Source organism: Mya arenaria, chromosome 6 (assembly GCF_026914265.1).
Source record: "Mya arenaria isolate MELC-2E11 chromosome 6, ASM2691426v1".
In the NCBI taxonomy this organism is placed as follows: Eukaryota; Metazoa; Mollusca; class Bivalvia; order Myida; family Myidae; genus Mya; species Mya arenaria.
Window position 1 is genome coordinate 27,444,379 of NC_069127.1, and position 21,987 is coordinate 27,466,365.

The 21,987-nt window shown below is 33.1% G+C and overlaps 1 pseudogene; it reads left to right on the forward strand.

The window, feature by feature from the left end:
• The window catches only part of LOC128237670 (copine-9-like), a 46,156-nt pseudogene extending 25,356 nt beyond the window's left edge, over positions 1–20,800 (forward strand).
• The last annotated feature ends 1,187 nt before the right edge of the window (positions 20,801–21,987 follow it).

Below are 21,987 nucleotides of genomic sequence, written 5' to 3' on the forward strand. Positions count from 1 at the left end.
TCATTGTTTGCTTTGTGCTAAAATGTGACGGGCATTTCGAACCATGACGTTCACATTTAATGAAACATAGAGGCAATCATGATATCAATTATTGGAACTACACGATCAACCCAAATAGCCATAAACCTGATTTTATGTGGTATAAGGACACACATAAAAAAGCCATAAACCTATGTTCGTGTATAAAGGCTAAATAAATAGCCCTAAACCTGCTAAGATATCGTATAAAGGCACACATAAACGTAGACCGAGCCCTATACTGAAATGTTTTAAAGACACAGATACACACTAGCCCTAAACCTTTTATGCTCTTGTATTAAGGCACCAATCAACACTTGTATCTTGTATCACATACATACATAGATAAAAAACACATAGAAAATAGCCACTTACCTACTGATCTTGTTTGAAGCAGGGGTTCTAAAGTTCAGGATTAATACTGAGATAATTGAGAGCTTTTAAAGATGCACTCGTACTCCCAAATAAGTTTGACCACAATTAATACATTCTTATAAAGGATACGGAGTTTAATTTGAAAGAAAGCTGCAGATAACACGGTATTTCTACCTTATGAGACGGTAGTTAATCACAGTAAGTCTTTGAGCATTCACCAATCATTTAATATTTTTTGTGTTTTCAGCTATTAAATAGACGGTTACAATGTTCTTTTCAGTAATCAATAGTTTCCATAAATGCATTAGTTAGTAAGTAGTTTACGGTTTATTACTCAAAATTTGTGTTTGTTATGCATTTGAATGTATTGATTTTGAATAAGAGAGTCATTTTAACTTAGGACTAAAGTGGAGTTGTAAAGATGTCACATTTGCATGTTTGCTCAGACATTTGCATCAAAAACAGTAGGACGTACATTGAATTGAAATAAAATAACTTAAGGAACGATTTCGAAGCCGCATTATTCTTCTTTGGGCATTAATCCCCATACTCAAACAGACTCCCTGATATTAAAAAATGACAAAATTCAGCTGATAGGACCCTGTAAACGACAATAGGACGAATAACTAAGAACGAACTACAAAAACAAGTATCAGTTTACAGCAATAACAATACAATCACTATAGTATATACACAGCATATAGAAATTCATGACATCGCATTTACAAAACAATGAGGTATATGCTCGTTATAGTCATATTGTTTTTTTAATTTTTCTGACATACTGTAGAAAAACAATAAGCATATGAACCGTTAAGTACAAACTTGAAGAAAGAGAAAGTTCCATTAACAAAGTTACTTCTGAGTGATCGAGTGTTCAGCATCTGGCCTTATATTGTCATTCTCTCCCACAATTCGTCCGAGATGTATGTGAGAACATATCTATTTTAGCTTCGTTTAGTTGTTTTCCCCCTCCCGATGGTGGTGGTCACATAATGTGTTCAGGAGAACGATCGGAATGGTCGGGCTCGCCTAATATCATGTCTCGACTTAAGTAGTTAACATTTTGTATCCATGTAGGCCATTCGGCATCACTTGAAGCGATTGCATAGTCATACAAGCCAGTATAGACATGCTCGTGCTCGATAGTCTCAAGGTTCATATTTTGTGAACAAACTTCTGCAGTTGTACGGGTGCGTTTCACATAGTTGAATATAAAAACGAAGCATATTACCAGTATAAGCAACGCCGTCGATGGTATAAGTATTGTTATTAGAATGACAGTATCGTGTTCCACATTCAGTTCATTTTGTTCTCTTAAACTCGTATTCTGACAACGAAATTTGTTAATATTTTGGCATCGGTCAGGTTCAAGCATAACTGTACATTCACGTTTGTAGAGAGAAACACAAGACATTGTTAAATTGTCAAAAACTTGGCATTGTCGACTAATTTAAATGTTCTCACGCTGCTCAAATAGAACCTGTCAGAGTAATTTGTTAAATACTTATCCATGCCATGGTAAATTACGGGTGGCATTTGCGCAGAATATGCTCGGCATTTCTCATCAATATCGTCTTTGAACATCTGTTTAGAATGCAAAGGTTTAGTCCAATAGAATCCAATGTGTCATAATTATTTAAACAATTCGCTTGTACTACGTCGAAACAATGTTTTATATCACAAGTACACAATCCTTTATGTTTCCCTGAACATTTGGCAGTTTTATAAATCCTCGAATTATTCTGGATGAATGATGTTATACATGCATATGTTTCCTCTGAACAGTTATATTAGTTAATCTATAGACGAATGCAATAGTAGAACTATTCAATTTTGATTCGATTTGGCAGCTTGTTACTGTTGGCAAGCCTTCATCATCCATACAGTAGCACTCCTCATTCTGTATTCCAACATGAGTTATCTTACTAGTAGACTCTTTTCTTGAACATGCTTTTGAGCATTCGTAAAGCATATTAGTACTGTTCACGCTTTCTTTAAAATGTGTTGCTAGTTTCTCAGCACAGCCGAATGGAGCAACATATGCTCCAAATTCCGCTCTGTAATGTGTCCATAGTGATTCGCCATCATCAAGCTCCAAGCTTTTAGCAAAAGAACAATTTTCTATTTGATGACTTCCAGACGGCAATGAATTGATAATATCCCAAGGAGCAAATCCACCAGACTTTCTACATGTTTCCAAGGCATGCGAAAAGTTTCCATGGGTTGCATTCTGTGCTTCTCCAGTATAAATACAATTAAATATTAGCTTGACTATTATCAAGCTACTTAGATTCATGACTTCAAACTTGAACATGGCGTTTAAGCATGTGCTCAAGTGATGCTGTTGACTGTCAGTTATCTTTCGTTTGCCTTGTTTGGATTGGTAAAATATATACATAGTGTTCTCTATTTCCAAACGTTGGTGTGTGTTTACATTTATTTTAAATTTATATACACGCAATTCCATAAAAGAAATCAAACTGATTGCAAAATGTTACTTCAAATGTAAAGTGAAACGCCGCAATGGGATAACACCGGGATTTTGATTCCTTGTCCTACTTTCACGCAAAAATTAAAGTTATGTCGCAACTGAAAACATGATTAATTTATTGTATATAATGGAATTGGAAAGGAAATGAATAATGGTTGATTTAAATTGTTATTCAAATTTGTGACTATTTGCACTCTAAAGCCGAAATTAGTAATCTTTATAACTCCATCAAATATGAATCAAACAATTGAGTCAAATTCATAATTATTTGGTTATGACTGAAATACTCATTTTGCTCTAAGATTAATTATCTAATAGAGTAACGAGCATTTATGTTAATAAAGATCTTAAATGGGAAAAATTTAAAACTCGTAAAACATATATGATTTTAAATTGAGTCATACATTTATTTGCACTAAAATAGGTTGTGATTTAGATCTGACATATTTTAGTATTTAAATAAAACTGGTGCATGCATTCAGAATATTAGGCATTAGCTGTTGGTAACTCAATAAAGCAGGGGCCTTCATCTTTTTCCAACCGACCCCGAATCCTCTTATATTACCTTCCGATATAAACCGTTAAATGACTGTACATAAGTCTACATTTTCATTAAAAATGACATTGGTGTTGACACTACTAACACACATCTTCAATAACAGTAATATTTACACTTCTTACCCTCTATATGATCTGAGCTGATGTCCAAAAAAGAGCGCTAAGTAAAACACTTACCCTTTTACGTCAGTCCTGATTTAAGATACTAGCATTGACTTTAATTCAATTTTAATTAATTCAGTACCACGTTGCGTTGACAAATTCTAAGGGAAATGGGTAAATGAGCTGGCTATATTTAAAGTTTAATACCTTCTTTGATAAACAAAATCGAACATGAAATTGCATTCAAGAATGACAAATTAACAATCCACGAGTAAAAATGGCATGTTTTAAAAGAAAACATAAACACCCTAGTAAATTGAGAAACACCCTCTAGTACATTCTTTTTTTCTTTCTAAATTTTCGTAGTTTATGAATGCTTTATTATCTTGTTAATATTTATATGTTTATTTATTTAGTTAAAATTGATCTCTCCTTTTTGTTTTGTCTCTTCTTTTTTTATCAGTTTGTTTAACGATATAAAAATGTCTATTTTTTCTGTATAGGCACCACTCTCACTTCTTAAAAAAGCATTACATGATAAAAACCATATGTTTTACATTGCATGTGTATGTGATTAATTCTGTTGTGTAATGTGGAATATTTGAAAATAAAAAATACCTTCCTTGAGACTGACCACACTGTCTCCTAAATCAAATCATAAGGTACATGTTCAAATAAGCATCCAATATACTAAGTTTTATCACCACACATTAGTCTTAATCTTTAAGTATATTGACTTGTTATTATCAATGACATTGACATTGACTCCATTGCAAAAATTCACATTTACTTTTTAACAAACAATCGCTTACATATATTGCAAATTAGTAACGTTACTGAGCAGAAACCATTTTTTAAATTTTAATATTAGCGACATTGACCTTGATATACGGTACAAAAAAGCAATTATTAAATATGTGTTCACGTAAGGTTTATACGCATCAAGTTTTATAATCCGTTATTTATCTGTATAAGTATCTATAAGTGTTTGAGGAGAAATATTTATTTCTACTTCAATAACAGCTTAATTGACCTTAACCACACCAGCTCAAACAAATACAAATACTTCAAAAACGTTTCACACACAAGTTATATAACTAACTTTTTTTCTATCTAAAGTAATTGAGCGGAAGCAACGTTTCAGTGTTTAGAATAACAACAAAATCGGCCTTTACCCCACCAACCCTTAAAGCCATAAAAACATGTCTTCACATAAGCTACCTACACTCTAAATGTCATCACTTTTCATCATTTTGAACTTAAATATTAGAGCAGAAGCCACCTGTTTGACGCCATGCCAAAACCTTTCATCTAATTCACTAAATACGTCACATGGTCATTCAGGACAATCACACAATGAGGTTACATAACTCCATATAAATACGAATTATTGACCCTGATTGACTTCGAAACTAAGGTTAAAAATTTAGGGTACATTTTGTTAAGTCTAAGTTTTAAGGCAAGTTGGGATTTTTACGAAGAACTTCCATACCATTCATTCAAAGGACTTAATATTTCACACAAATATTGACGACTATATAACAATAAGGTTGCATAACTCCATATAATTTATACCCTAAATTGAGACCTAGTTATAATAATGATATACGTCGTTGTTGGGGCGGGCCGGTATGAGGACGAAGTCACTCTCAAATAGTATAAATGTGATCCAAATGAATATCTAGGAAGAGTTCATAAAGACCGTTCATGTGATGGCTTATGGGGCCCTTAGGGTCAAGGTCAAGATCACTGTTACAAATAGAAAAGTGATTGATAGTGAATAATTGCTGGATGGGTTGATATATCGCACCCAAACTTGATATTAAGGAGACCTTTTATGGAATTGTGTTTTGGATTTTGGGAGTCATGGTCAATGTCAAGTATGGGGAAAATTTATGGAGACTTTTTATGGGATTGCGTTTGGTGCCCCTAGGGTCAATGTCACTGTTTCTAAAAAGAAAAACGTTTGGCACCGAATAACTGTCGACATATTGCGACCAAACTGGTTATATATAGTTTATGGAGACCTTTCATTGAATTACGTTTTGGGCCCCTTGGATCAAAGTCAAGGTCACTGTTGGATAACCGTTTGGTACGTAGTAACTTTAGCTAGGGTTGACATATTGTAACCAATTTTAGTACGTAGGAAGTGTTTAAGGAGGACTTCATCGGGTTGCATTTAGCTCCTGGGGTCAAGGTCAACGTCACTGTTAATAAAAATTGAAAAACAGTTAAAACTGTACCTCACAACGAAGGCTTAAGTTTCTCTGGCAATCATTTACAACTTGGTTACGTCGCAATGCGGCGTTTCCTGATTATTTTTTAATCTGTCTTTTATCTAATGTTCAACTGCAAAAGTAAATCAATATATTTTTATTAAATAAATATCAATAGTGGAAGTAGACAATAGTAAATAGGGGCAGTTTATTTGATAATCATGTACGCATGACAAAAGAAATATCTTTGAAACAACATAAAAACGTACATGTTATGATGTTTGCAGTATGATTAGTAACATAAAGAACAAATAGCTTACCGATTGACCAAAGAAAAGTTTATATTAAAAAACAAATACAGTTTGTATGCAGTTTGTTTTCTTAATTATATAAACAGTGTCAAATAGCACACAATTAGAATTAATTGAGAAATAATGCATTTGTGTCCAACAATCGTAACCGTCGAGTCTTAGAAAACATGCCGCGGTTGTCGAATTCATTATATACTATCAACTCAACTGAACCAATTAAAACAAAACTCTTTTTACGCCTAGTTTGCATGCGACTGCAAATACACAGACTGAAAGACAAACTATGAAAATAACAACATAGGAAGGAAATGTGTAAAGCAAACATGCTATATTTTACCAATGGTTTAAACTAATCATTACATTTGTCTTACACAAATATTTTTTCAGTATTTTTCTATTCGCATTAAGTATGTATGAATACTTGGAAAAGAGTTGAAAAAGTATTCAAGACACACAAATTTCGTACCATTTTACAAAATAAACATAAAATAATATGAACGTTATGTTCAATGTGCATACAAACATGGCGTTTGATATAAACATCTCGATTAGTCGAACATGTAAAGAAAAGCTTTACTACAGCCGAAAGAAGTGCCAAACAAAACTCACGTTTTCTGTTTTGTATACAGCAACTTTATATGCCGTTATAGTTTGTGGTCGCGTTTGGGGCAAGTGGGGTAAATGTCAATATCATTTATAAAAAGAAGAGGAGATAAGTTATTCTTAATAATTTAATTAGGAACACCCTAAAGATGCGTTCAATTTAGATATGCCCACGTGAAAGATATTCTTGAAATGGATTGGGAAAATAAAAGAAAATTTGATAGTAACCTTAGTTAAGAATGAGGTGCATTCATTAAACTAAATGCAAATCAAGCCGTTTATAGTACTTGGGGTTGGTCAGAACAAATTGAAGATCGCTGCTTGTATGAATTTTATAACCAATGTTCCTTATTAGGGAGACATTCGTATTTAAAATGAATACATACACATGTATACTAAACATACATTGTAAGTGATAAACCGTTAACTACTTTCTAAATAATACAATTATGGAAAATATTTCTTACTGAAAACAAGACTGAAATCGTGTATTTAATAGCTGAAAACGCACAAATATAAAATGATTGGTGAGTGCTAAAAATACATTGATCAACTATCGTCTCATAAGATAAAAATACCGTGTAATTATCTGCACCTTTCACTCAAATTAAACCTGGTATCCTTCATAAGATCCAATGATTTCGATATTTATTCATCATTTTCGGTAAATTAAAACAATTATATTATTTGTGCTACATTTAATTTGGGAGTAAGAGTGCATCTTTTAACACATTTAAGAAAAACAAATATAGTTTTGTCGCATCTCTGTGTTTCAAATTAAATTGTTTTCGATGTGGTATGAAATAAATTGAGATCTGATGTTAATCTGTTGTAAAAGGCCTTTAGTTTGTTTCGATAGCTATAGAGAATAATATCAATAGGATATTTCTATGTTAACATGAGTCCGATGGCACGAGACTTGCTAATGATAATGCGGGATGTAAATGAATGTCCATTGATATTGAATTCTATTCAATAACGTTAAAGAATTTCATAAGTGTGGATGGCGAAATTTAAAAGTGAATTGTTGTGCAGTATTGGTATAACATATTTATAGGATCCAGGGCTAAATGGATGATTTATGAAATGGTCAGTAGACTCAAGAGCATAATAAATTCGGTTAAGATTAAATACATGGCCCATATATATAAAAGCAATGAACATTTTAATGCATTACTGTAAGTGCATCTCAACAGCAAGCGTAAATATATTTGCCAAGAGAACTTGTTTTAGTGATAATTGTGTTTTCTAACAATTATCTATGTTTGTCTGTTGTTCGATAAACAGTAGTCCCTTAAGCATTTATATTAAATATAAGCATTTACGTGCAATTGTATCGATCTTTAAAGCGGACTTTCCCATTTTCTTTTAACCAGATATATTGATTTTGAAATCAGAACTAAATATTAAATATAAATATACCTTTCTTATAACCTAATATGTATATAAACTATCACTTAAACCATTTGATTGCTGTATGAATGCTTCTTTCAAAAACACCTTTCATTTGGGAGTTCTATAGGTATTGAAACACCTTTACTGTGTTTAATCGGACTGATTTGAATAAATCAACTTAAGATAGGAAGTAAAGTTCGTTGAATATTGTCCCTGGGACCAGTTTGAATAAATAATTGTTGTAAATAAAAATGATCTTAGTGTCACATTTTCGTTATTTGCTACATAACTGCGTTAATTGAACTTTAGCTAGTAAAGCGATAAATATAAAGTTGAGAAAAAATAGAATAGGTATAGGTGTTGTCATTTCTGAATTTTCTGGAGCTTAAAAGTTACGACTAAGATACTTTATTGGAACGGGCCCCAGAATTTTTAAATTGCAGTACTTCCAAAGCTCAATCTTGTAAAAGACATTCGCTCTTAATTAATTATGGTTTATGTTAGCTCTTCATTGTTATTAGAATATAATCAACAAATTGGTAGTGCCGGCGGCGGGGACGTGCATACAGTTCAATCTTTAGAAGCAATACAATGAAAACTATAGGGATACGCCCGGTTGTCGAAACTAAACCCTGTTTAGGAGCACAAGGCAAGGGTTCAAACGACAATGAGTTAGAAACTCACACATATTAAAACCCCATAAGCAATAAGACAGCCATAATCTGAATAAAATGATGGTTCGTCAACATCTTCAGTATGACAATACGTACAGGGAAGTATGTCCCATAACTACAGAACACTACAGAACACATGTTCGTCCATTTATTTCCCATGATGGCTAATAGAAACATTACAATATTTATATACGCGGGCGCAGCTCTTGTTTCAATATGTACCTTAGACTATAATGCACACTGATCTCAAAGTGTAAATAAGAAGGATCTTTTAAGTCAGATCTTATATGGAGGCGGAGGATGGTAGCCTCTCGCGTACCGGAGGTACACTAGCAAGCACGCGATACGAGATATTAGTGAGCTGCACGGGGCTCACGAACCTGGATACCCTTAAGAAGAGCGACCCAATATGTGTGCTCTTTTACAAACACTTCGGACAGTGGCGCGAGGTTGGGCGGACGGAAGCTATCACGAACACACTAAACCCAAAGGTACATATGCACTGTACATGGTTAGTTTAACTTTTTATAAATTTTATTTTAGCTCGATTGCACAATCAATATATTTGTTTAGATATGGTTTCTTAGCTCGATAAATCTTGTTCCGTTGCAATAATTAAATCCAATTCCCAGTTGGTATATACCCTATTCTAAATAAACAGATTACAATGTTGTCTGAATACATTTAAAAAGTTCTGAATTGCATACAATATATCAGCTAATAATACCTCTACCAGTAATTCGATACTATGGAAGACTTATGAAAGCTGCCTAAATGAAATTATCTCAGAGGTTATTATTCATAATTAAGTTGAGAAAAAATGATTTACATTAAATGTTGAAATATTGTTCAAATTTAATATTGATAGAGTGCCTGTCATATTTTTTTTCTTTTCCTATAATTTAGTCTTACAGTTCAATAATTGGTCATTACGGTGCGTTTCTTCAATACATCATGTACCAACGCATGATCAGATTATTTATACTCTGCAAAAACAATCTTGCAACATGGTATATAACTTATACATACGTGAAGTTTTTCACGTCCGGGTTTCTTTTCTAACATCGCATAAAAGGAGATTCTTAACTAGTTTCTCTGCTAATTATTTGAGATGATTTTGGGTAAATGGAAACGTTCAATTTATACATTGCACATATGGATAAAACATAAAGAGTCACAAATAAGCACTCTCTGTGTATATGTTCGAACACAGTCCAATTTAGAGTAAGCGTTAATCTAGCTATTGACGCAAATAAGGTCACGGCTGAATTATTTGACTCTTTTATAACATAAAGAGTAACAGGGCAGCATACATTGCATTCATGACTACATTTTTGACTGATGAATATGTCTTTTAAAAGGCGTTAAAAGGCGTTGTCGCGAGACTTTCTTTAGACGAGTATATACTACGTATTTCCTGACGTGTTTTAAGAAAGAAAAGATGTATTTTCAAGATATAACAAACATACGAGCTTGCAGGAGGTTTCTTGTCCAACTCAAAGAATATGTTTGGTTTGTTTAACAATCGGTTTGGTCGGTTTTAATATATTCTACAATAATTTTGAAAGATTGTGAAGACATTGTGTCTTAAAACGACTCCAAATTGGAAAGCTTTCACCTATAAAGGAGGGGCGGTTCGGGCGAGACTTAAACTGTGGCGATAAGTTCCTATTTAAATATCCCCCTTGCAGTGAATGACTATGTGAAGGTAGGCCCTTAATATGTGATACTGTATGCTTGAATTATCTTCCCTAACAGGTCCCCGAAACTTCACCATCACGATTTTGTTGGTTCGGTGGAGTTGTCGTCCCTTGATCTCGTCGACCTGGAAATGGATATCTGTACTCACTGTAAAACACTCCGCGTAGCAGGTGTAACAATTGGATCACATATAACTGAAACATTTACGACGTTTTCTTAACTATTGGTATCTAGACCACTTAATTGACAAAACACGTCAAAATATTGAATACTTGTATAGAGCGTAGTTTCATTTCACTCTAAGCTTACCGCCCATGAGTTACTTATGATTAATATTTATGCAAAAGTTGCAGAAACAAGCTCAGTTTAAAAAAAACCGGTTTAATGGCACTGGGTAAACGCCAAAGACATATAACATAAAATCACAAACAAGAAACGTAGAAGAACATAGATAAAACAAGGATATTTCTATTAACATAAGCTATTCAACAATTTTAGAATGTTAACAATGCCCATACATTTGGATTCGTTTGAGTGTGAAGCATAACCTAAAAACATCAACAGCAATAATTTGGAAATATATCAAATGTATTACATGTAGGTAAATATGACCTTTAATCAATAAATTGTTGACACATAAAACATTATTCTTAAAGAAAATGTATTATATATATATACGAAGTTACGATGCACAATAGTATTATTTACAAACATAATACATATAATTATATATTCAAAATCGCGCATGGTTTTAGAATTGAAATGACCGATTGAATTAAAGTGAACACTCGAACTTTCTTGGCTGGATTTCATCGTTGTCTCGAGCTGGATGTTCAGTACCGATTTCTTTTTAGTGACGGTAAGCGAAGAATTTTCCGAGACGACATATATTGTCGTGTATACTATAACATTTAATCAAAGTAACTATAAACAACATATTTAGAAATAGCTACGACTGCGTACTTATGAGGCATCATGCCTCATGTAAAATGTGAATGTCAGTTTTAGCACCTCGAAACTCATTTCCCCTGATAATGATACACATATCAAGCAATGCTCATCACTCTGGGTAATAAATTTTAAGAAATGTTCCTTGTTTTTTAAAGACAAACACATGAATGTTGGCACCCGTACGCGGTGCTTTTTCCGTATTTTATGAAGATGAAAAAATATATCCCGCGTGTTACAGCCTGACGTGTACATTGAGATATCTCGCAGTATCGACAATGTGACGTTCCATCCAATCTACCGCACGAGACGGACAAGAAGACACAACTTCCCAGGTTTTCTCTTTATTTTTAATTTGTCCTAATATCAAATTGCATTGCATGTTGATGTATACTTTATTTTTAAGTGAAATACGATAGAAGATTGGTGGATGTACTAAAGAGCTTTTTGTACTGTGGTGGTATTCATTAATCATTCTAAAAAAAAGTCTTAGCTGATGTCGATTTCTTAAAACGTTCATAGTCAGTTTTAAAAGAAAAGTACAAGTGTTTTGAAGAAAAGTAAAATAGTTTAGATATGAATAAATTCTTATATCAAAGTTGAGTGGGAAACGTAACTTAAGAAAATGTGTCAGATATTTCTGCATACCGGCCCAGATTTGTATCAAAAACGATACAGTGTGAGGTCGTTAATTGTCTCATCATCATGGGTGATATCGGTATCAAAATAAAATGCTGAATTCCTTACATAAATATAAGATAGGGGCCTTTAGCTAATTTATTTTTGTATGTCAACTATCAAATAGTGTATGTTCCATGTCAGATGGCGTCCTTTCGGGCTTGGGTTACAGCGTTTGTGTAAGGGAGATTGGGATCGCCAGCTCGAGCTTGCAGTCTGAAACAGGTAAGAAACACATTTTATTTGTCGTTCTTGAAACAGTCAGCCCGGTTCAATCCTGAGGGAGAATGTATTTAATCACCAACCACACGTCTAAAAATTGACAAGACCAAGGTCGTACAGAATTGTGGCCATCAAGTTGGAGAAAGCTAGCTTCAGTGTCAATTCGCATGTGTCGTCGCTGCTTTACTCCATTGGTGGTGTTAAAGGGTACATATTTAGTGTTCGTAAAAAATCTTAGATAAACTCCATAGTTTTCAAAGATTTTGTTACGTATTCATAAACATACCCTTGATTCTAAAATACGTTTAAAGTTCAACTTTCTGCGAGCATGATTCATTTATCCTTTTAAAACGTACGTGTGAAATTGTGTATCAAATAACAGCAAATTTACAACAACGATCTTTGAAAATAAAAAAGTCAAAACAATGATTTGCATCGTTGAAGTACTACACGAACAGGAATGGTCTAAGGTTTCCAAATAGTTCACACTATCAAAGGAGCAATGCCTTGGTCGCTCCTGTTTTCAACATTTTGCATTTGCTGACAAGGAAAAAAAGGAATAATTCTCTTCTGTTTGAATATATCCTTTTTAAAGGAGATGAAAAGTACAGCGATTCTATGTTTAATATATAGTCTGAAGTATTTTGGCGCTAACAAATATTGTCAGAGACATTTGAGTTTACATGACATCATATTTTCAACAAAACTCTGATACAGTTTTCCTTTATTCAATTAGCTAAACTTCTTTACACACAAAAACATATGATAATCGATTTCTATTTTACAGCTAAATAGTGTTTCTTCAACAATTTGTTTTTCAAAAGTTAACGGAGAATTTTAGACCAAGCCATTGTTTTTTTTGTCGAAATGTCTAAACGGGTATCTTGTTTTTTTCTTGTTTTAGTGATTTACTTATGGAATGTATATCAGGACATCCTATCTAAATAGATATTGTCCGTCACACGTTAGAACTATCTTTGGATAAATCGGTAACGTAAAACGTTTTTGGAAGATTCAAGTCCAAGATGTAAAACTCTTACCCATTGTCGGGTAAAGAAAAAAGGTAAAATATAGCATTGCTCTCCCCTGATCAATGCACACTGGTTTTCTTTTGATTTGTTTTCCTTACAATTTAGTTCTATGAGGATGTAATTTTCGAAGTGTCCCAATGTCGTTTTGGTTGGCAATCTAAGAGTCATCAAACCGTGAAGTTTAATTATATTCTATTATAAGAGTAAAACATATGCCTACTAGTTTGTATGATACACGTCATTGGATAACTCTCAATTTATGTGTAGTATGTTGTTTAACGTTAACTGTAGGCTTTGCGAACTGTAATAACCATCATCAAACTATTACTCTAATGAAATAGAGATCGTATTTGTTTCACGATTGGGTATATAAAAAATGTGTTTAGACCATATTACAATTTTACACAAGAAAATGATGACACTGTTATACTGTGAATCAATTTCAATATATATATTAATATTTGAATTTATTTTTAAATATAGGCAAAACATTATAAATGGTCAAATTATCAGCACTTTGGATATAAACTTCCTTGCAATTGTTTTGCATTTAGCTGGCTCACCACAAAACAAACTTAAAAGAGAGTATTGAACAGTGAATCAATGAAGTTATTTTAAAAATTAATTTGCGAATTAATATGATTATTCGTTCAAATAAAATCTACAATAAAATGATACCCGAATTAACCGAATTAACATGTATTTTTAGACCATAATGGCATTGTTTTGTTCATTGTTCCTGATCAATACTTTAAACATAAGAATCTTTAATGTATCAGATACATCTAAAGCATTCTCACAACCATAACTGTTTACACTACATTAACTATTGCTCAATATATCACGATCGTTAATATTCTATTTCACACATGAACTATTTTTTGTTATCTTTATTACCATGAGCATTCATATATACTTACGTTAAATAGTCATAATGATGTGTTCTAGTCTGCTATGATATCCCATTCATTGAGAACTCCCCGGAATAAATACTGTATGAAAGTATTCGTTGAATGACTGTAGCTGGTGTTTTTATCATTTCAGTGGAACTAGTGATTATAAAATGCTGGGCCGACGGGTAGTGACACTAAGAGATATACACTGTATACAAAAGTAGGTTAGATGTATAATTCAAACCAATATTGCAGGTCCATAGGACAACTATTAGTATGCATGCATGTGACCGGATATGCCGCTTCTTCCTCGATAGGGCATACTTTTTGCAATGACTATTTTCCATTTCCAGTACACGAAATACAAGCCTGGTATGAGAATATTAAGTTGTAAGGAAAATGTCATTTGTGTACTTGAAATGAGCAGCTTGAAGTTGTGACCTACATCGTATGAACTAAATTACAACGCGGCGTAAACGAATTTGCTGTCCTTTTACACTAATCATAATATAATGATTAAACGACATCTGGGATGCGAACCTTGAAAACTGCATGTATATAAGCGAGGCAGAATTATTTAGAAAAGCAGCTGACAATCGCAAATGGATTTTCAATTCGTCGATACTTTAATTGGTAGCAGAAATATATTTACGTAGAAAGTTTTGTTATAACCGAACGGATATTTAACGGACGATCTATCGACTCTAAGTTCTTTAAGTACAATCATTGTAGTAAAGCAATAAAATACGCGGTACATAAACTTAAAGATAGGGAACACAATTCCGTTTACAAATGAAGAAATAAAATCAATCATGAGAAATTATTCTCTGGAATGAACTTCCATGGAACAGAATATGGAATTGCTAACAAAACTATAAGGTTTCTCTGAAAGCCAATAATGTCAGTTTAAAATTGCATATTGTCTGTACGACTCGAACTAAATGTAGAACCACACTGCCTGTTTCAACGTCTTTACACGCTAATTACTTCTTACAGACTCCTGCAATAACTACAAGCTACCTGCATTCAAAGGCGAAAAGTAATCTGACAGCATGCATAGGCGAAACAATAATAAATAATCTGACAGCATGCATTTTAATACAAAGTATTGACACCTAATCGTATATACCCTTAACTTACTCGGTTTTTCGAACGTAATACGTAGTTTTTGTGGAAATGAGTGCAAGACGTTCAGTCACTAATTTTGGTAATATGATCATTCGCAATTTGAAAACTATTGTTTCTAAATTGATTTTATAAAACAATATGTTTTTAACACCATAATCATTGAAACAAGATGACATGTTTGGAGAAGAAGGAACTTAATTAACAGCAATACGTTTCAACAGACCTATATTATTACGGCTTTATATTCGCATACCAATCAAATATCAAGTAAATTACTCAAATACTGAAGGCATTAAAGACTCATTTTGATTTATAAAAAGGCATTTATTTACGGATCAATACAAAACCACTAAGCTTGCAATATTCAAAGAGTAAATGACTCACAGCGTCAGACATTTTATAACATATTTTAAAATTAAATATTCCGTTTTATATTTCAGATATGCCATACGGATATTGCTATTAAATACTTATATACGATGATTTAAAATGTTGTATTGTAAAGGTTTGATATAAATCATGTTTTTCTTTTCGTTTTCATTGGTAAGAATTATTTTAGGATCCACACAAAATACGAATAACTTCAAAGACGAATAAATGGTTGTGATAATTTTTTACTTTAGGGAAGGCCATAACAAAGAACTACCTCTTGCGCCGAAGAAAGAAGGAGACAAGACAAACAGTATTTAATCACAAATAACGGGTACCTGCGCTTCTTTCAAGTAGGGTAAAGTATATGCCTGTTAATGATAATGCCATTGGCTTCCCTTTAACATAGGGCAACACTTTTGTTTCATTGCCAGTGTCCACGAAAGAAATACATGGTAAGTAAAGCCTCAGAAAACCTAAGTTGTAACGAAACAGCCACCGTGCTTGTAAATGCATTTTATCTCAACATCTACCTTTTGTCTTTTATAATCCTTGTTCAACCCTAAATGGCTCGCTTCAGGGTAGATTGTGACTACACGTTGTTGGATTATGTCACATTGGATGACGCTTAACCTTAACGTCGCCATAGACTTTACGGTATGCTAGTGCCCGTCTCTGCCCACGATTAAAGTGTTTATTCCTCAAATAAAAGCAAACACAATATAGCACAGGAAATATATTGAAATTGTCTTATTAATATGAGCACAGTTTTAGAATTCATAACATCGTTCAACGTTTTTTTTGAAGATAATGTCTGTAAAAAATGCATGGACATGTCAATTCATGTTTATCTACAAAATATAATTGAAATGATACTGTCGGACATAATTTCATTTATGAATATCTGTATATATACAATGTGTCACTGTTTTACTATGGACTTTGATTATTAACATTCCCAATAACGTTCTTCACAGCTTGTTTGATTTATATTTATGTATATAAATATGTCATGTATCCATGTCACTGTGACATTCTTGTTCACTTTGTATTGTTCTGTTTCAGGCATCGAACGGAACACCTGAACAGACGATGTATCTTCACGATATCTCCGAAAATAAGGTTTTAAAAAGTTATCAAAAGTAGTATCTAATAAATTGATTGATATTGATAGGAAAATAAATTTAAGGACAAAGTCATGAAAATATCGGAAGATAATTCAAACACTTTTTTAGAAACTTCGAAATTCGAATACAGTTTAAAGCAATGCTTAACCTTCCAGATAAACTGTTCAAAAGCATATTTTTAATAACCTTGTGGAACAACTTCATATATTTACATTCACACTTCATTCCTAAACGATGGTTGTTGTTTATCAATTGCACTTTATTTCTGTATAAAGTGCAATGGCATTACCCATCGATATCGCGTGCGTTTGTTCGATACTTCTGTCCTGTCATTGGGCGCAATAATACCAAGGGGCGGGGCATATTTACTACGGAACTATTTTTTTCAATGAAATCGTTGTAAACTTTTTGCCAATATTGGCAACATGCAAAACTGTAATCTGCAGTAAAGCAGTTAAAAAAAGATAAGCAACGATAATTTGATTGATTTGAATGTAGATGGTTTCATGATGGATGGAACAGTTGAAGAAACGTTGGTGTTTAAAAAGGCTGTTAAATGTCACGAAAATGCCAAAACAGTTAGTTCAAAATAACCTCTATGACGGGTGCTTGTATGACGTCATGAGTGATGTCATTGAAAAAGTTTTACATTAAGCTCGATTCGGGCCGCAACATAACTCGGCAGCTGCATTTTGTTTCGACGCCATTTTTTGCAGTGTTCATTCGTTTTGAAAGTGTTGTTTTTTCGAAAATTGACTGGATTACTGGGATTATTTACACGCAATGCCTATTGGGTAATCAATTAATTACCTATTCAGTCATACTTTAACCATTGTTTGTTTTGATAACTAATTTAAGCCTGAAAATTTGGTAAACATGTTCTTGATAAAATGAACAGCATCTTCAGCATCAGAGAAAATATATTTGAAATTTCTTTGTTCATTGCATACGACGTAATGGAATCATGTCCATATAAGTCGTATGTTCTGAATAAAATCGACAGAAATAACTACAGTTCGGAGGAGTTAGTCGTTTTAGACATAATTTAGTGCTTTTAATAGTCAAAACAATTGCAGAAAAAAACTATTTAGTAAACACATCAGCTTACCAGGAAAAGACAACTCAGTAGAAAATATGTAAGTTATATGTGGTTTATTTCATGTTTTGGTATTTGTATGCAGCTACGTTATATATGCTAAAGTATGTTTTTGTACAAAATTTAGCATTGTTGACCAACTTTCGGTCAAAAACCTGGTCGCTCAGCCTTCATTGTTATGATGCGGCCCCTGATAGCGCCCGGGTTTTTGCGTTTTAATACATCACGATAACGGACCGAAAACACACATTTTAAGCAATAATACGTATTTATAATATTCTTGACCTTGAAAAGATAGAAAGTAATCATATAAATAAGGAACTATTTTATCTGTGCATTCATTGTGGTATAAAATTAGGTTGCGATAGCTGTTCTAATTTACCCACCCAACGGGAGAAAGAAAAAAGAGAAAATGCTCTTGAATAATCAATTTATTTTAGCAGAAATGTAGATTTAAATGAATGTAAATATAAGTATTAAAATTCGACATGTTGCATTTTATTGGGGTATGGTATGCAATGGCGCAGTTCAAAATATTTGAACAGCCCCATTGCATACCATACCCCAATAAAATGCAACATGTCGAATTTTAATCCTTAAAATGTATAACTTCATTTTTGTCACATAGAAAACACCTTACATGGAAATTATAGAGGCGTTAGGGGGAGTTATTTGCCGTTACTGTACAGAAGTGAAAATTGGTATGCTGGGATTTGGAGCTAAGATGAAAAAGTCGCCTGCTATTAATCACTGTTTTCCACTTTTGAACGATTTGAACAGATTTCAAGAATATGGAATTGAGGTGAATATATATGTCACGAATGTCAAATTATAGTTGTTCTATGATCATGCTGAACAATCGATCGATCTTAAACTAGAATCAATATATCTTCCGTTTCTTTCATGCCTTTTTGATAGTATAGGTGTATCAATTCATTTTCCACAAAATCCCATTTTTTTCATTGACCTTTGCTACCCGGTTTCTCTTGGGACGCCCCTACTGGTTCCCGTGCGACTCCCCTTACGCACAATTTTGATCGCAGATGACTTGGACTGTCCTTTCAACGTCGGCGTGTGGAGAAAGTTCCACAGTTAATACTATTTTAAAATCATATGTATTTCGAGATTGCAAATAAATTTTGTCTTTATTTTAAACCTGACCGACAAAAGTGGGTAGTTTGCGGAATGCGTATTAATAAAGGGCATGTCAGTCGAATTGTTAAGGAGCATTAACTAATGAGCTGTCCTTGAAAAGGACTAAAAGTGATGTACATTGTCAAGCAAAATAACTGACTTACGGTTATTCTTTTGATTACACTAGAGCGCCATCCATCAGCCAATACAAGAAGGCTGTGAAGCATATTCGAATGTCGGGTCCCACGCGATTGCAGCCAGTGATCTCCTTTGCTGAGTCTCTGGCGGTGCGTGAGCCTGCACAGGACAACCAGGTCTACCATGTCCTCCTTGTTATTACGGTAAAATCGAGAGAGTTCACATATTGTTGTGATAATGTTCTATTCATGTCAATATCTTTATTTTAGAGACATCCGTTAAACACATTACATGATTGCTGCTCATAGAAAACATTATTATACATAAATACAATTTCTTATAAAATGAGGCTGATTTCTTAAACATTCAACGCATCAGACTTAATTCAGAGTCCAAAATATTTGTTTAAAAATCATCAGAAGTCTCGCTTATACAATAAACTTAATTCACACTCACACTTTCTTTAAACGTTCCATCTCTTGAACTTCTTGTAGGCGGTGGAGAAAATGCATTAAATAAATCAGGGACAGTCTCAAACGTTTAGACAGTCTAAAAATGTTCCATTATTTTAGGATGGCATTTTGAACGACATAGATGGCGTTCTTGAAGTCACTTGCCCTTAACGGTTTTGTTTGCCGGGGTCGGTCCAACAGACTTTAAGCTCATGGTAAGTAGTTCATAGCGTCGTAAGTTTTTAACAATATGATAGACATTACGAAGTGTAAAGCAAAATATGAAATCAACACCGTTGTTCGGTGTTTGGATTTAGTTAAACGGCAATATTTCAGTTTAGTTTAATGTAAAATTGGCAGTAGGTATATATGAAAGAACCGTGTCATTCGTATTCAGGTAAAAAACAAAAACGTTAGGTCTTACTTTTCTTTTAAAATTTATTTTAAGGGTTTAAATCTGCGATACGTTTTCGCTTGTCAATGTCGAATTTAATGCTTTACAACTCTATCAGATTTAAATTACTTACATTTACCAAACTCTAAGTAAAGAAGTCAAACAAAACTTAATACCTGTATTTCAACTTTATAATTTAATCAGGAATGTTTCAGTCAAGATAGCACTGGTTTTGTCGGCCTAAAAACAGAACGACGTCACTCAACCGCAAGCATACACATTTGTCTCATTTTCACGGGAAAACGGACAAACCATTGATCTCGACCGACTGGTATGTATCAGCTCATATAACATTTTGTGCACTTATTTATCGTGAAAAGTCTTTTTCAGCCATATGGAAATAATTAATTACACCATACTATTTTTGATTTATACAATTGTAGGCCCGTGAAACACTAGCAGTTATTTCCTCTCAGATCACAGAATACATGCGGCGGAAGGATATCATACCAAACAAGTCAAGTTTAACCAGTATATCACGGTCACACTATAGTGCTTCGTTTATAAATACAAGCCAGACCGAGGGTAGAGGACTAAGTAGAAGGTCGGCTTCTAGAACCAGCTTAATAAGTCGAAACTCTGTGAGTAATGCCACTGATACCAAATGCCCTACTTGTGGCTCGGTGCTTGACAATGGTTCTTCGTCAGTTACTGTACAATCATCTGCAGATGTTATACTATAAGGGTAACTATGCTGACGGAGGTATGGAATAATAAGCATCATTAAGTGTTACTTATATATTTGTCGAATGTAAACTTATCATAACTCCTATTGTTAATGATATAAATTAGACTTTACTTTCTTTATGTTGTGCTTAACAATTACTATTTTTGGTTTTGTAAATATCCATGTTTAATACAAAAATAACAAATGGCGCTCCAACATATACTGCCTACTATGATTGTTGTGTGGGATGGCAGCCATATACAATGGATAAACAAATATTGCACTGTACTGTTACATTTTAATACAATAAAGAATCCTAACTAGTCATTTTGTAATCAATATACAAAAAAAGGTTAATTGTGTTTTTGCAAGTTATTTTCTAAAAGTTAAGTTCAAAAGATTTAAGTGAATATTAAATAGTATCTCGGTTTCTGTATTGAATGTCACTCAGAACATTTGGCCTTTACACCTCGAGGAAGTGAACTAAGATATTAAGGATATCCAATGATCAGTAATTAATGCCAAAAATGCAATTGGTAGAGTTTCATGGTATTTTCCCAAAGTTGAAGTTTCAAAGTTTTAACGATAGCTTTAATTAACTAATTTAAGAAATTATATATTAATGAACAAAATGATTAAATTATGTCTACAAAGTCATCGTTAAGTTTGAATTCATTACTTTTCTTAAATGTATAATATCATAATAGAAGCATCATTATGGTGTTTTTCAAAAGTTATTCACGCAAAAATAATATAATTTAAACCAATATAAATTGAACAAAATAATCTAAATATAATATCTTAAATGCACAAACACATGCATGCACACTAATGATGGATGACTGACCTAAAGTGTGTACTTGACAGCTTTAAGAGGCATGTAAAACTTAACAATTTAACAATAGGGCGTTAACTTCCCCAATCAAGTCTTGGTTTCGTCTTGATTGTCTTAGTGGCTATTCTTCTATTGTTTGATTAACTGACAAAATGATTTATTTTTCAATTAAAACCGGCATGTTTGTTTGTACCGTGTACTTTCGGTTTCAGAAACATTTTCTTTAGAGTATTCAAGTTTAAATTTATGATGGTGTATAACACCAGATTATTGTCCTGTCAATACGCTTCAAAAAAAATATTTAATGACGAAATTATTTCATTCTAAACTTAATACATATACGTATGAAGAGAGGAATCCAACAACAA